Source organism: Lepidochelys kempii, chromosome 3 (assembly GCF_965140265.1).
Source record: "Lepidochelys kempii isolate rLepKem1 chromosome 3, rLepKem1.hap2, whole genome shotgun sequence".
Taxonomy (NCBI): Eukaryota; Metazoa; Chordata; order Testudines; family Cheloniidae; genus Lepidochelys; species Lepidochelys kempii.
Genome location: NC_133258.1, coordinates 114,847,590 through 114,860,048, shown reverse-complemented (window position 1 = coordinate 114,860,048; position 12,459 = coordinate 114,847,590).

Genomic DNA, 12,459 nt, shown 5'->3' with positions numbered 1-12,459 from the left:
TCAATTGTTCTCCATGTCCACCAAAGGTAGGACAAGAAGTAATTAGCTTAATCTTCAGTAAGGGAGATTTAGGTTAGATTGTAGGGAAAACTTTCTACCTGTAAGGATAGTTAAGTACTGAAATAATTACCTAGGGATGTTGTGGAAGCCCTGTTATGACAGTTTTTTTCAAAAAACAGGTTAGAAAATGTGACAGGACTGGTCTAGGTTTGCCTGGCCCTGCCTCAGCATGAGGGTGGATAGACTCAATGAACAGTTAAGGTTCCTTCCAGTCCATTTCTATGATGCTATAATGCAAAAAAAGGAAGTAGTATTCAATAAATGTTTTCATTTTGTATCTGGAAGGAAATAGGATGATGTAGTCCAGGGGTTCTCAAACTTCATTGCACCATGACCCCCTTCTGACAATAAAAATTACTATACGACCAAAGCCTGAGTCCTGCCACCCTGTGAGGGCGCCAAAGCCAAAGCCCAAGGGCGTCAGCCCCTGGCAGGGGGGCTGTAACCTGAGCCCCGCCATCTAGAGCTAAAGCCCTCAGGCTTCAGCTTTGGCCCCAGGTGGTGGGGCTTGGGCTTCAGCCCTGGCCCCGAGCAAATCTAACCCAGCCCTGGTGACCCCATTAATAAAGGCATCCTGACCCACAGTTTGAGAACCACTGATGTAGTCATAGAATCATAGAATATCAAGGTTGGAAGGCACCTCAGGAGGTCATCTAGTCCAACCCCCTGCTCAAAGCAGGACCAGTCCCCAATTTTTGCCCCAGATCCCTAAATGACTCCCTCAATGATTGAACTCACAACCCTGGGTTTAGCAGACTAATGCTCAAACCACTGAGCTATCCCTCCCCCCAAATCATCCACTGATACAGATATATTTTCTATTCCATCTGTAACTAGGGAGGATGCTAAATAGCATCTGTTTAAAACTTTTAATCAGACAGACAAGATAATTTGCACCCAAGAGTATTTAAAAAATTGGCTGAGGGAGGAACTCTCTGAACCACTGATGTTGATTTTAACAAATCTTGGAATGGTTGGGAAGTTCCAGAAGACTGAAGAAAACTAATCTTGTGCCAATCCTTTAAAAGGGCAGATGGGATGACCCGAATAACTTTAGACTAGTTAACCTGACATTGATCCTGGACAAAATTATGGAAAGACTGATATGGGATGTGCCAGCCTCTGAGCACCCCCTCATGGCCAGTGGTCACTTTGCAGACACCGTGCCCCAGTTAGCCTCCTCTTGCAGACCCCTTAAACACTCCAGACAGTTTCTGCTATGGCTCACAGCACCCTTTTCTGGGCCTGGTTTAATGTGAAACAGACCTCATAGTCCTAAATCACAAAGTAATCCAAACAATCCTCAATGAGCCCCAAACATAAAGTCCATAATCATAATTCAACAGTTCCTACTTAGCTCCAGTTCGCCTGGCACACCCAGAGCCCTTCCTTTGTCAATCTGCTCCATCTGAAGCCGCCCTACATTACAGAGCTCCTGATCCTGGGCCCCTAAAAGAAGAGTGTCCTAGGGTCCACCCCCGCACCTCCAACACCTAATTCGCCAGGACCACTTCCTCTCTTCCACTACCAGGCCATTTTCTGGGCCTTTGTTCATTCCAACTCCCTGGAATATTTTTCTTAAAGGACCAGTTCACCCTATTACAGGATGCAATTCATAAACAATTAAAATATAAGCATAATTAATGCCAATCTAATTCTTTTATGGAAAATAGATTTTGTCAAACAAACTTGATATTGTTTTTTGACGAGATTACAAGTTTGGTTGATAATGGTAACTGTGCTGACATAATATACTTGAACAACAGGGCAGTCTGCAAAATATCTTTGATGCCTATAGTATATACCAATGCAAAGAGTATGGGGAACAAGCAGGGTGAACCTGAAGTTGTGATATATGAAGAAAATTGGCATTACAGAGACTTGATAGGACAACTCCCATGATTGGAGTACCAGCATTGAGGGGTATAGTTTGTTTCAGAAAGATAGATATAGAAAAAAGGAGGAGGCCTTGCGCTATACATCAAGAATGTATACACTTGCTCCAAGGTCCAAGAGGAAATGAGTGGCAGACCTACTGAGTGTATCTGAATGAGGACAAAAAGGGAAAAGAACATTAGTGATGTTATGGTGGGGGTCTGTTATAGACCACCAAGTCAAGGAGAGGAAGAGGATGAGGCATTCTTCAAGCAGGTAACAAGATTAGCTAATACACATGAGCTAGTATTAATGGGGGATTTTAACTTCCTGATATCTGTGGGGAGACAAATACAGCAAAACATAATACATCCCACAAATTCTTAGCATGTGTCAGAGACAACTTTCTGATTCAGAAAGTTGAAGAAATAATTAGGGGGTCATCCATTTTGGATCTGGTTTTAACCAACAGGGATGAATTAGTTGCAAATGCAAAGGTGGTTGAGAACTTAGGGGAAAGTGATCATGATCTGATAGAATTCAAGATCCTAAGGAAAGGAGGACATAAGAACAGCAAAACAAGGACCCTGGACTTCAAAAAGACAGACTTCAACCAACTCAGAGAAAAATTAGGCAAGGTCCCACGGAGAGATCAATTAGGAAGAAAAGGAGTCAAAGGGGGCTGGCAGTTCCTAAAAGATGTAATACTAGAGGCTCAATATCAGGCTATTCCAATGCAGAGGAAAAGTAAGAAGAGCCATAAGAGGCCAATGTGGCCACACAAGGAGATTTTTAGATATCTAAAAACCAAAAGGTACACATACAGGAAATGAAAGGAGGGGCATGTCACTAAGAAAATATATGAGGGAATAGCATGAGCATGTAGGGACAAAATCAGGAAAACTAAGGCAAGGAATGAGTTACAACTGGCAAGAAATGTTAGAGACAAGAAGGGATTCTACAAATATGTCAGACAAAAAAGAAAGATCAGGTATGGTGTGGGTCCGCCACTCAGTGGAGAAGGTGAGCTGGTAACAGAAGATGATAAGAAGGTAGAGATGCTCGGTGCCTACTTTGCTTCAGTCTTCACACAAAAAATAATGTGATCAGATGACTAACAAAGTTATCATGGACAATAAAGGGGAAGGGATGCAGATCAGAATAAGTAAAGAACATGTCAGAGATCTTCTGACATGTTTGAATTAATTTAAGTCAGCAAGGCCTGCTGCTGTTCACACCAGGGGGCTGAAGGAATTAGCTGAAGAAATATCGGAGCTACTGGCAATAATATTTGCAAACTCATGGCCAGGAGAGGTCCCAGAAAACTGGAGAAGGGCTAACATTGTGCCCATCTTTAAAAAGAAGGGAAAGGAGGAGCCGGGAAACTGTAGACTGGTCAGCCTGACCTCAATACCTGGGAAGCTACTAGAGCAATGTATAAAACATTCAATTTGCAAATACCTGGAGGATGAAGGGCCGATCACTAGCAGCCATCCTGGATTTATCAAGAACAAATTATCCCAAACCAGCTTGATTTCCTTCTTTGACAGAGCAACTGGTTTAGTGGATAGGTGGAATGTAGTGGACATAATATACCTGGACTTTAGCAAGGCTTTTGATGCAGTCCCACATGACATTCTCATAAGTAAGCTGGAGAAATGCGTGCTCGAGTAGAAGTATCATTAAGTAGATACATAATTGGTTAAAACACCTCAAACAAAGAGTAGCTATGAATGGAATGATGTTAGATTGGAGGGAGGTCTCAAGTGGGGTTCCACAGGGATCTGTTTTGGGTCCAGTGATGTTTAACATCTTTATTAATTATCTGGACATAGGAATAGAGAGCGTACTGATCAAATCTGCAGATGATACAAAGCTAGGAGGGGCTGCAAACACTTTGGAGAATAGAACTAAAATTCAAAGGGATCTTGATAAATTGGAGAACTGGGCTATAAACAACAAAATGAAATTTAATAAAGACAAGTGTAAGTGTAGGAAAGAGAAACCAAATGCTGAAATACAAAATGGGGGATAACTGGCTTTGCAGCAGCAAGGATTTGGGAGTTGTGGTGGATCACAACCTCAACATGAGTCAACAATGCGATGCTGTTGCAAAAAAAGTAAATGCCATTTTGTGTTGCATTAACAGAGGCAAATCATGCAAGTCATGGGAAGTGATAGTACTGCTCTACTCAGTGCAGGGTAGGCCTCAGCTGGAGTCCTATGTCCAGTTTTTGTCACCACTGTATAGAAAGGATGCAGAGAAACTGGAACGGATCCAGAAGCAAGTGACGAAGATGATCAAAGGGATGGAATGCAAGCCATATGCACAAAGGCCGAAGGAACTAGGTATGTTTAGTTTGGAAAAGAGGAGATTAAGAGGGGGACATGATACCGGTCTTCAAATACTTGAAAGGCTACCATAAAAAAAGATGGAGAAACATTGTTCTCTCTTGCCACAAAGGACAGGACAAGCAGTAATGGCTTCAAACTACATCACAGCAGATTTAGATTAAACCTCAGGAAAAACTTGAGGTGAGATTACATGGTTTATAGTATGCACAAAGTCAAACTAGATAATCATATTGGTCCCTTATGTCCTTAAAATTGATGATTGTGTAAATTTTCTGTATCACTACATGATTGCATCCATCCAGTTATGACGACAATGGATTCATTCTCTGCTCCGGTGTGTGTAGTTTAACTCTCTCTCTTCCTAAGCAACTTTTAACTAACCTACTTTAATTAAACATCTGAAGGCCTGTCCTCTTTGTTGTGATTCTACATGTTTTTACTGCATGATTTACTGACCCAATTATTATGACAAAGTGTTTTTATTAACTAGCCATGTATCATCTGATTGTAGCCTACACATCAGTGAGAAAATAAACCATTTAATAAATGAAAAAGTTAAATTAACTGTGACATTGCACTCCATAATGTTTTATGGAAATGTGCTTATGAGTGTGAATATGATGTAACTGGAATGTGCTTCATGCAAAAGGTCTCTTGTAAGGTATCATTACAAATCTTATAATCTACTGAGTGTGTTCATCCTATTTGTATGCATGTATCATTCTTGTATCTGAAGCTAGAAATATGAAGTATAACTCTGAAGTCCTATTGTAATTATGCAAAGTGTGGGCCACTAATGGTGATTTAGAATCTTGATGGCTCCCATTGACTGGGACAATTGGTTGTAAATGGTCTATTTACCTGCAAGCCTTCCTGTGTTCATGTGGACCAGCCCAGGAAGAATGGAGGCTGGGGTCTCATAGAACAAGTGAACATGTCAGCTGATACTGGAATCCATCTTAAATCTGGTGCTTTTCCATTTAGAAGGAGGGGTGGGGACCCAGAGAGACATAAGTTTCCTGCCTTGTGCCAAAGCTATAGAAGGGGGTGGAACAGAACAAAGGACTGCCAGGCATGAGAACACCCCTTGTTTCCACCTAAGATGTCTGCTGGAACTAATAAGGACTGTACCAGGGAAAAGGATTGGGCCCAGACAAGGAAGGAGTCTAGTCTCCGAAAGAAGCTTATTGGAACATCTCTGAGGGTGAGATTTTACCTATAATCAGTTTCTTAAAGTATTAGGCTTAGACTTGCGTGTTTTTGCTTTATTTTGCTTGGTGACTTACTTTGTTCTGTCTGTTATTACTTGAAACCACTTCAATCCTACTTTTTATACTTAATAAAACCACTTGTTTATTAATTAACCCAGAGTAAGTGATTAACATTAATATTAATTAATTAACCCAGAGTAAGTGGGGGAGCAAACAGCTGTGCATATCTATCAGTGTTATAGAGGGCAGACAATTTATGAGTTTACCCTGTATAAGCTTTATGCAGAGTAAAATGGATTTATTTGTGGTTTGGATCTCATTGGGAGCGGGTTTCTGGGTGCCGGAGATAGATGACCTGCTGAGCAGTTTTTGGTTAAAGCCTGCAGTTTTGGGGGTGTGGACCAGACCTGGGTCTGTGTTGCAGCAGGCTAGCATGTGTGGCTCAACAAGACAGGGTTCTGGAATCCCAAGCTGGCAGGGAAAATGGGCTCAGAGGTAATTCCAACACGTCAGGTGATAGTTGGGGGTCTCTATGACCGAACCCATCACATTAATAATGACTCAAAAATAGCCAAGATACTTAATTCCCCTTTAAAAAAATTTTTTCAACAAAATATTGTGGCAAAATGGCTGATGTTGGTACGGTGGATCCCACGCTTTTCTTTGTAGGGGGGCTAGGACGCCACCTCTTGCCCCTAATCTTGGGGCACCAAAGTCCCGCTAGTAGCCCGGGAAGGTGGTAGAGGAGGGAAGCAGGGAAGGGGTCTGGGTTTGCTCCTCACTCTGAGCCCCAGCCCCTCGCAACCCCTGAAGGTTTCTTACCCTCTTCCCCCTTGGGTAGGGTTACCCTCTGTCCTTGATGCTGAGGGAGGGAGTCTCCCTGCCCTGTTGGGGAAGAGCCTCCCATCCTCTGGTTCACTGATCTTTCAATTCTCTGTAATGCACCTCCAAATTCCAGTCCTCTCTCCTTTCTCACACCACCCTGTCCACCTGACGCAGGGGGTTTTATTTGATTAGTAACAGGGCCTTAATTGACTACAGGTGCACCAATTAACCTGTAGTAACCTTCCCTAGTCTACAGGAACCATGCCTTAATTAGCCAAGGGGTTATATATCTCCCCTCTCCCATTGCTCCCTGGCCCTGCTGTATCACAGTATATAGAAAGTTGGAACAATTAGAAAGGAAGTCCTTGTAAAAAGTATCTCTGGGAAAAGATAAAGTTTAGGGAATATATGGAAAATTTGGACATCAGCTGAATGAGATAATATGCATCATAACATATTACATCTGTTACACTTACTGAACCATTGTAAATTCTTTTTGAAAAGTTATGAGCATCTGGAGAAGTAACAGAAGAAAGGAGAAAAGCATCCTATAAATTTAATCTCTATTGTTAATAAAATAATGGAAAAACTATTCAGAAATATATCCACTAAAGATCTGGATGGTGACAGATTCAAGAGAATTAGACAGTACTGGATTATTAAGAATAAAAGTCTTGCCAGACATACCTGATTCTTTCCAAAAATGCAATGCAAATGCAAAATTAGTTGAAGAGGTGATGCATTAGAATCAATATATTTGGAATTTAGTAAAATATTCCATACAGTGTCTGACACAGATCTTATAAATCATGTTAGAAATGATACATGTTAACACTTTTGTCACTGAACATGTTAATTAAATGATTTGTAAGAGCACATAAGATATATTAAGGCTCTGTCTACACTACAAATACCTGTTTGTTTTTTGAACAAGTTTGAGACTACTCTCATCCAAGCTGGTTATAACATACTATGTGCACAGTTGAGTTGTGTCCACCAAGTAGCATTTTTCACATCTGTGCTCATGTCTACATTAGAGAGATTTGGCACACTGATGACCTTTTTGTTCCCCCTACTAGTATACCTATAACACACCTCACAGAAAATTGCTTCAAATAGTGCAAAGACAGCACACTGCCCTTGGATAACAGATGCTTTAACGTTGCTTGCACATCCGCACTTACCACACGCTCCACCTGGGCTTGTAACACTGCATTCTGGGGAAAACTGGGCAGCGTCTATAGTGCCTCAGCAAGGGAATAGGCGAGCAGAGCAACACCAGCAGCACACAGGTCAGTGCACTCCAGGCTGTCCTCGCACACACAGAGCTGGGAGGATAAAAGAGCTGGCAAACTGGCTAAACAGGTATGATTAGAGGGGCCAGCATGTATTGCAAAAAAAAAAAAAAAAAAGGGACACACAAGTTTCAGGAGAACAAATACAGCTTTGTTTTTTTAACCTTGCTGAGACCACTCCCATCTGATAAAACAAACAGTTGAGTTGTGGCCACTGAGAACAGTCATGTGTCAACCTAGACCTCTAAACAGGGTGGAACACTATTAGATGCCATAATTCATCATGTTGTGTATGGGCATGAACTATGTTTAGGACTAATCTCATCACTAACTAGTTACAGACTCAGTCATTAGCATGGAAGGGCCTTAATTGGGAGGAGTTACGCACACCATTCAGACCCGAGATATAATTCAAACATCTCATTCTCACCTGGGCCCTTCACAATTCTGCCTCTATCTACTGGTCTGCTCTGTCTTGTCGCATTCTTCCAGCCTCCAGCTCCCTCTGCTTCACCAGTTACGCCAGCCCTTCCATTTCTCCCACAGTCATCTCAGAGCAGTTTTCCATGTGTCCCTTCACATTTGGGGCACACTCTCTGAACTGGTCTACAAGGTCACTACTATCTCCTACTCATGATGACTCATTTCTACTACTACACATGTAAGAAATAAGCCAAACTATTAATGGCTAGATAGAGAGGCAGTTGGTGGAAAGAAACTTTCATTACATGTTTTATCTCTTTTCTCTACCAATCATCTGTTGCTTGTCTTCTGTAAGATCTTAGGAGATGGGCCTGAGGATTTTTAATACATTTGAACAACATTTCACAATACAAATAAATAATCATAACCAAAAAAGGCATCAGGTCACAGAGCAGAAAAGTGAATGGCCCTCTCTGAATGTCTGTCACACAACTGCACAAATTTTGAGGCACCTTTTTACCAGAAAGATATTGATATGTTGGCGGGAGTTCAGAGAGGAGAAGCAAAAATCAACATGTAGCTGTAGAGTCTGACCTATGAGGAAAGATTAAAAGAACTGCATAAGTATAGCTTGGCTAAGCGATGACTAAGAGTCAACAGTTTAAATATAGAAAGTGTACCAAGGAGGGAAATGAATTATTTTGTGTAGCGTACAGAAGCATGAGTAGGAATAATTGTATGAAATTTAAATAAAGAAAAAAGCTATGATAAAGCCATATCTTGAATGAAAATCTTCCTGACTGTGAGATCTATTAGGTTGGGAATAATATTCTAGAAGATGTGGTGAAAAGCTTAGAGCTTTTAAAATGACTGGGCAAGACACTAAAAATTGTACTCAAAGGAACAATCCTACACTTGCCTGGAGAGGGACTCAATGATCTAATAAGTCTATCTATCTTTAACTTCTATGGTGCTGTTCCCTAAAGTACTATTTTAACCCCTGCTGCAGAAATCAGCCTTAATACTAGTGTTATTAGGATCCAAAGTGTATTAAAATCCATACTTCATGGATTATTAAAACATAACTTGTATTTCCTCCCCCCCCGTTTTTATGAAGCATGAGATTGCTTATACAGTGGACAAATAATTTGAGTTCTATTGTGTATCCTTTACTACTTCCAAAGTTCAGTGGTGTATGCTTGAAAGCTCCCACATCCTCCATCTTGAATTCTGTCTTGAGTCCAGAATTCAAGGATTGTAACCTGCTGCCCAAATTCTGTCCAGATGTTCCACCTGATGAACACTTATTCTTTCATCTTTGCCATGTAAATAGTCCCTTCTGATAATTCTTGATGTCTGATAGGGCAGAAAGAAGCTGTTCCTCTGAATGATTTGAACTCCTCCATCTGTGGTATTGCAGATGGAGGCAACGTATCCCTTTGCAATTGCTTTTTTAAAAATTTCTCTATGTAACTCCTCTCTACCTGCCACCGATCTCAGCTAAAGACAAGCACTTCAAAATGCTGTCTACTTTCCAAGGCCTAACCACAGATGTCACACTGGATGCTATTGCCCTGACTAGAGTTCTTCCATTGGTATACCACCCATAAATGTACCTGCTAAAGAAGATTTGTTAATGACTGGCTTGAATTCCCCAATCTTATTCAGAAAATTGATCTGAATATTGTCACATTCTTCCAGCATACCAAAATATATTTAAGATACTGTTGATTGTCAAGTTACAGAAAATTCTACATTGTTTATTTTTAAATTAAGCTCGCCTTTCTCTATTTACTTTTGTTTTTTCAGTCTTCTTGATTTAGTAAGAACAGTTTCCTTTACCACCCTCTTGTTCATTGCATCTATCTAATCTAGGGGAATAGACTGGTATACATGCATGTATATAATAGACTGAGCCAGCTGACTCTGGTTTAGAATTTTTGCCCTTTCTTTGAAAAAAAATTGCAGAGTGTACTGGAGCAGGAATTTTTTCTTTCTGGCTTCTTTTTATCTTCTGTATATTTCTCTGATTTCTTATTACTGTTTTTTTAACAACACAAAATGAACTCTGATTTTTGCACCTGAGCTAAACTTTTCAACTTCCCGGATCACAGATATGGTTTTCACTAAATCACTGTGACTATGTTCACTGTGTTATATTTCAGTTAATGACTATCCATGATTAGCTGACAACTGTGTGTTCCGGCATATCTGCTTAGAATGGGTTTAAATAAAGTCTGATAATAAAGTAGTCAATTGAAATGGCACAGGAAGTAAAATACCTGTTTCCCTCACAAATGAAAAAGTAATCTGATTCGGAACCTCCTATGGAATTGCAGTACAGGTAGAGTACTGCCTTGGTATTCATACCACATAAGATAAAATTTGCACTTGGCTCTGGTTTGTAAGGTTTCAGAATTGCCACTCACCATATGCTTCCCTGCTGGGGCATTAGTAAATTAACATTAGTCACACTTTGCAGTTCCATGTTGCCTTTCATTGAGAACTCATCTGAGAGGTAGTTATTAAACTTAGTTGACGTATAGGGAAACTGAAGTAACTAGCCTGAGGACCCCTAGCATAGACGTGGCAGAGCGGAAATAAAAGCCAGAAGTCATGATTCCTAGTCATGTGCTTTTACCACTAGGAAACACTCCTTTCCTGTGTTCTTTTGCTTGAAAAGCTGGAATTTTGCCTGTTTGTTTCTTTGCTGATTCAGTCTGTTCCTGGAGTACAAAGGGGGAGAATAACCTCTTTCTGCAGCTCCTGTTCTGAATCCAAAATTTCTAAATTGCTAGCTGTGCTAAGTGGAGCTTAGCACATAGCCAACAGAATTTGCTCTCAGGAATGGGCATCATAATTGCAAATTTGTTTCAATTTTAACAACATTTTCGGTTGCTTTTGGCTTTTTTCCTTTCTCTATCGTTATAATAAGCATGTGGGAACACCAGCTGCTGAGCGTGCTTACAAAATAATAACAATTCCCCTTCCTCCCCAAATCATACACTTTCAGTGCTCTCATTTCAGGATTTACATTAATTGTGCAAGCAGGAAAAAATAAACAACAACTGTTGTCTCTTATGGAGGCAAAACCTATGGTAGGGCCTTAACTATGACAGGTAGGGCCTTAACTATGACAGGTGTGGACTACATCTCTGTTGCAAACTGGTGGATTTTATGATGAGTGAGATTATCTTCCTCTTTGTGTCCAAGCTGTAAACCCAAGGTAAAAAGATACTATTTGTTAGAACTTCTCTCCTCTGTGTGGCTCTTTTTGTGCTGGGTGAGCAATGGTAGAAATTTCTAGCCTCAGCTGACACAAACTGTCCATCAAAGATTTACTTTTTGACAAAGCATTTGGCTCCCCAGAGGCGTTTCTTCCTGGCCCTGTCATAGTAAAAACAGCAGTGACACAAAAAATGCTGAAGAAGTGTGGTAGTTTGTGAAATGGAAATGGAAGTTTTCCCATTTGGGACATGTCTACCTCTCATTCTGTGCTCAGGAAATGAGAAGACATTGGTAGAAGCAAACTAGAATGGTTACTCAGCCTCAGTACAGTTCGGTCTCTAGACTAACTGAAAAACTACCCAAATTCACTATCCTTCATCCAGCAGACTCAGCATGGAAAACAAGCCAGATAGCTACCAATACATTATAATTTACATTTGGCGTGAGAGATCAGGCAGGGAGAAAGGAAAACTTTGTGAACCCTGAATAGAAATACCATATTTAAGTATTCATTTTGAAGTAGCAAGAACGGGGAGATCTATCCACTTGCCTTTCTTGAAGTTCCTGTTCAGCTTGTACTTGCATGGATAAAATTTTAAATGTTACAGATTCCACCCACAAGAGTGTATTCAGAGTACTATCTGCATTTTTGTCTCTTTAGTGGTCTTTTTCTGTTTCCTTGTGTTTGACATGGAAAATGAGCCCTGCTGCTTCCAACTTGTGGTTTGTGCATGTTGCCTAGGGGAGATGCAACTTCACTTTAGAACACTGGAAAAGAAAACTGCGTGGAAATATTGCAGTGGCCAGGTAGTTTCTGATGAAGCAAAGTGAACTCCTGTTAGGGTGGCTTAAATGTGGTTGCCTTTTTCTAGTACCCGCAGCAAAGCCATTTATTGCAATGAAGTATTCAGTCCTCTTTGCCATGGTTGCTGCAACTGTTTGAAACAGCCCCTACTTGGCAGCTGGCCAGCGTGCAAACATGAAGCTGAGAGAGTCTTAGGATGTTATAGTGAGCTAGCACTCTTACTGGAGACTACAGAGTGAGGCTCCCCATCACCAATCCTGCAGTCCTCCCACTTCATTCTAAATGACAAGCCTATGAACAAATGATGTGTGTCAATGTAACTGTATGAATAAGGTTTAGGGTGAGGTACAGTATGCAGAATGTATGAATAAAGATTTAGGTA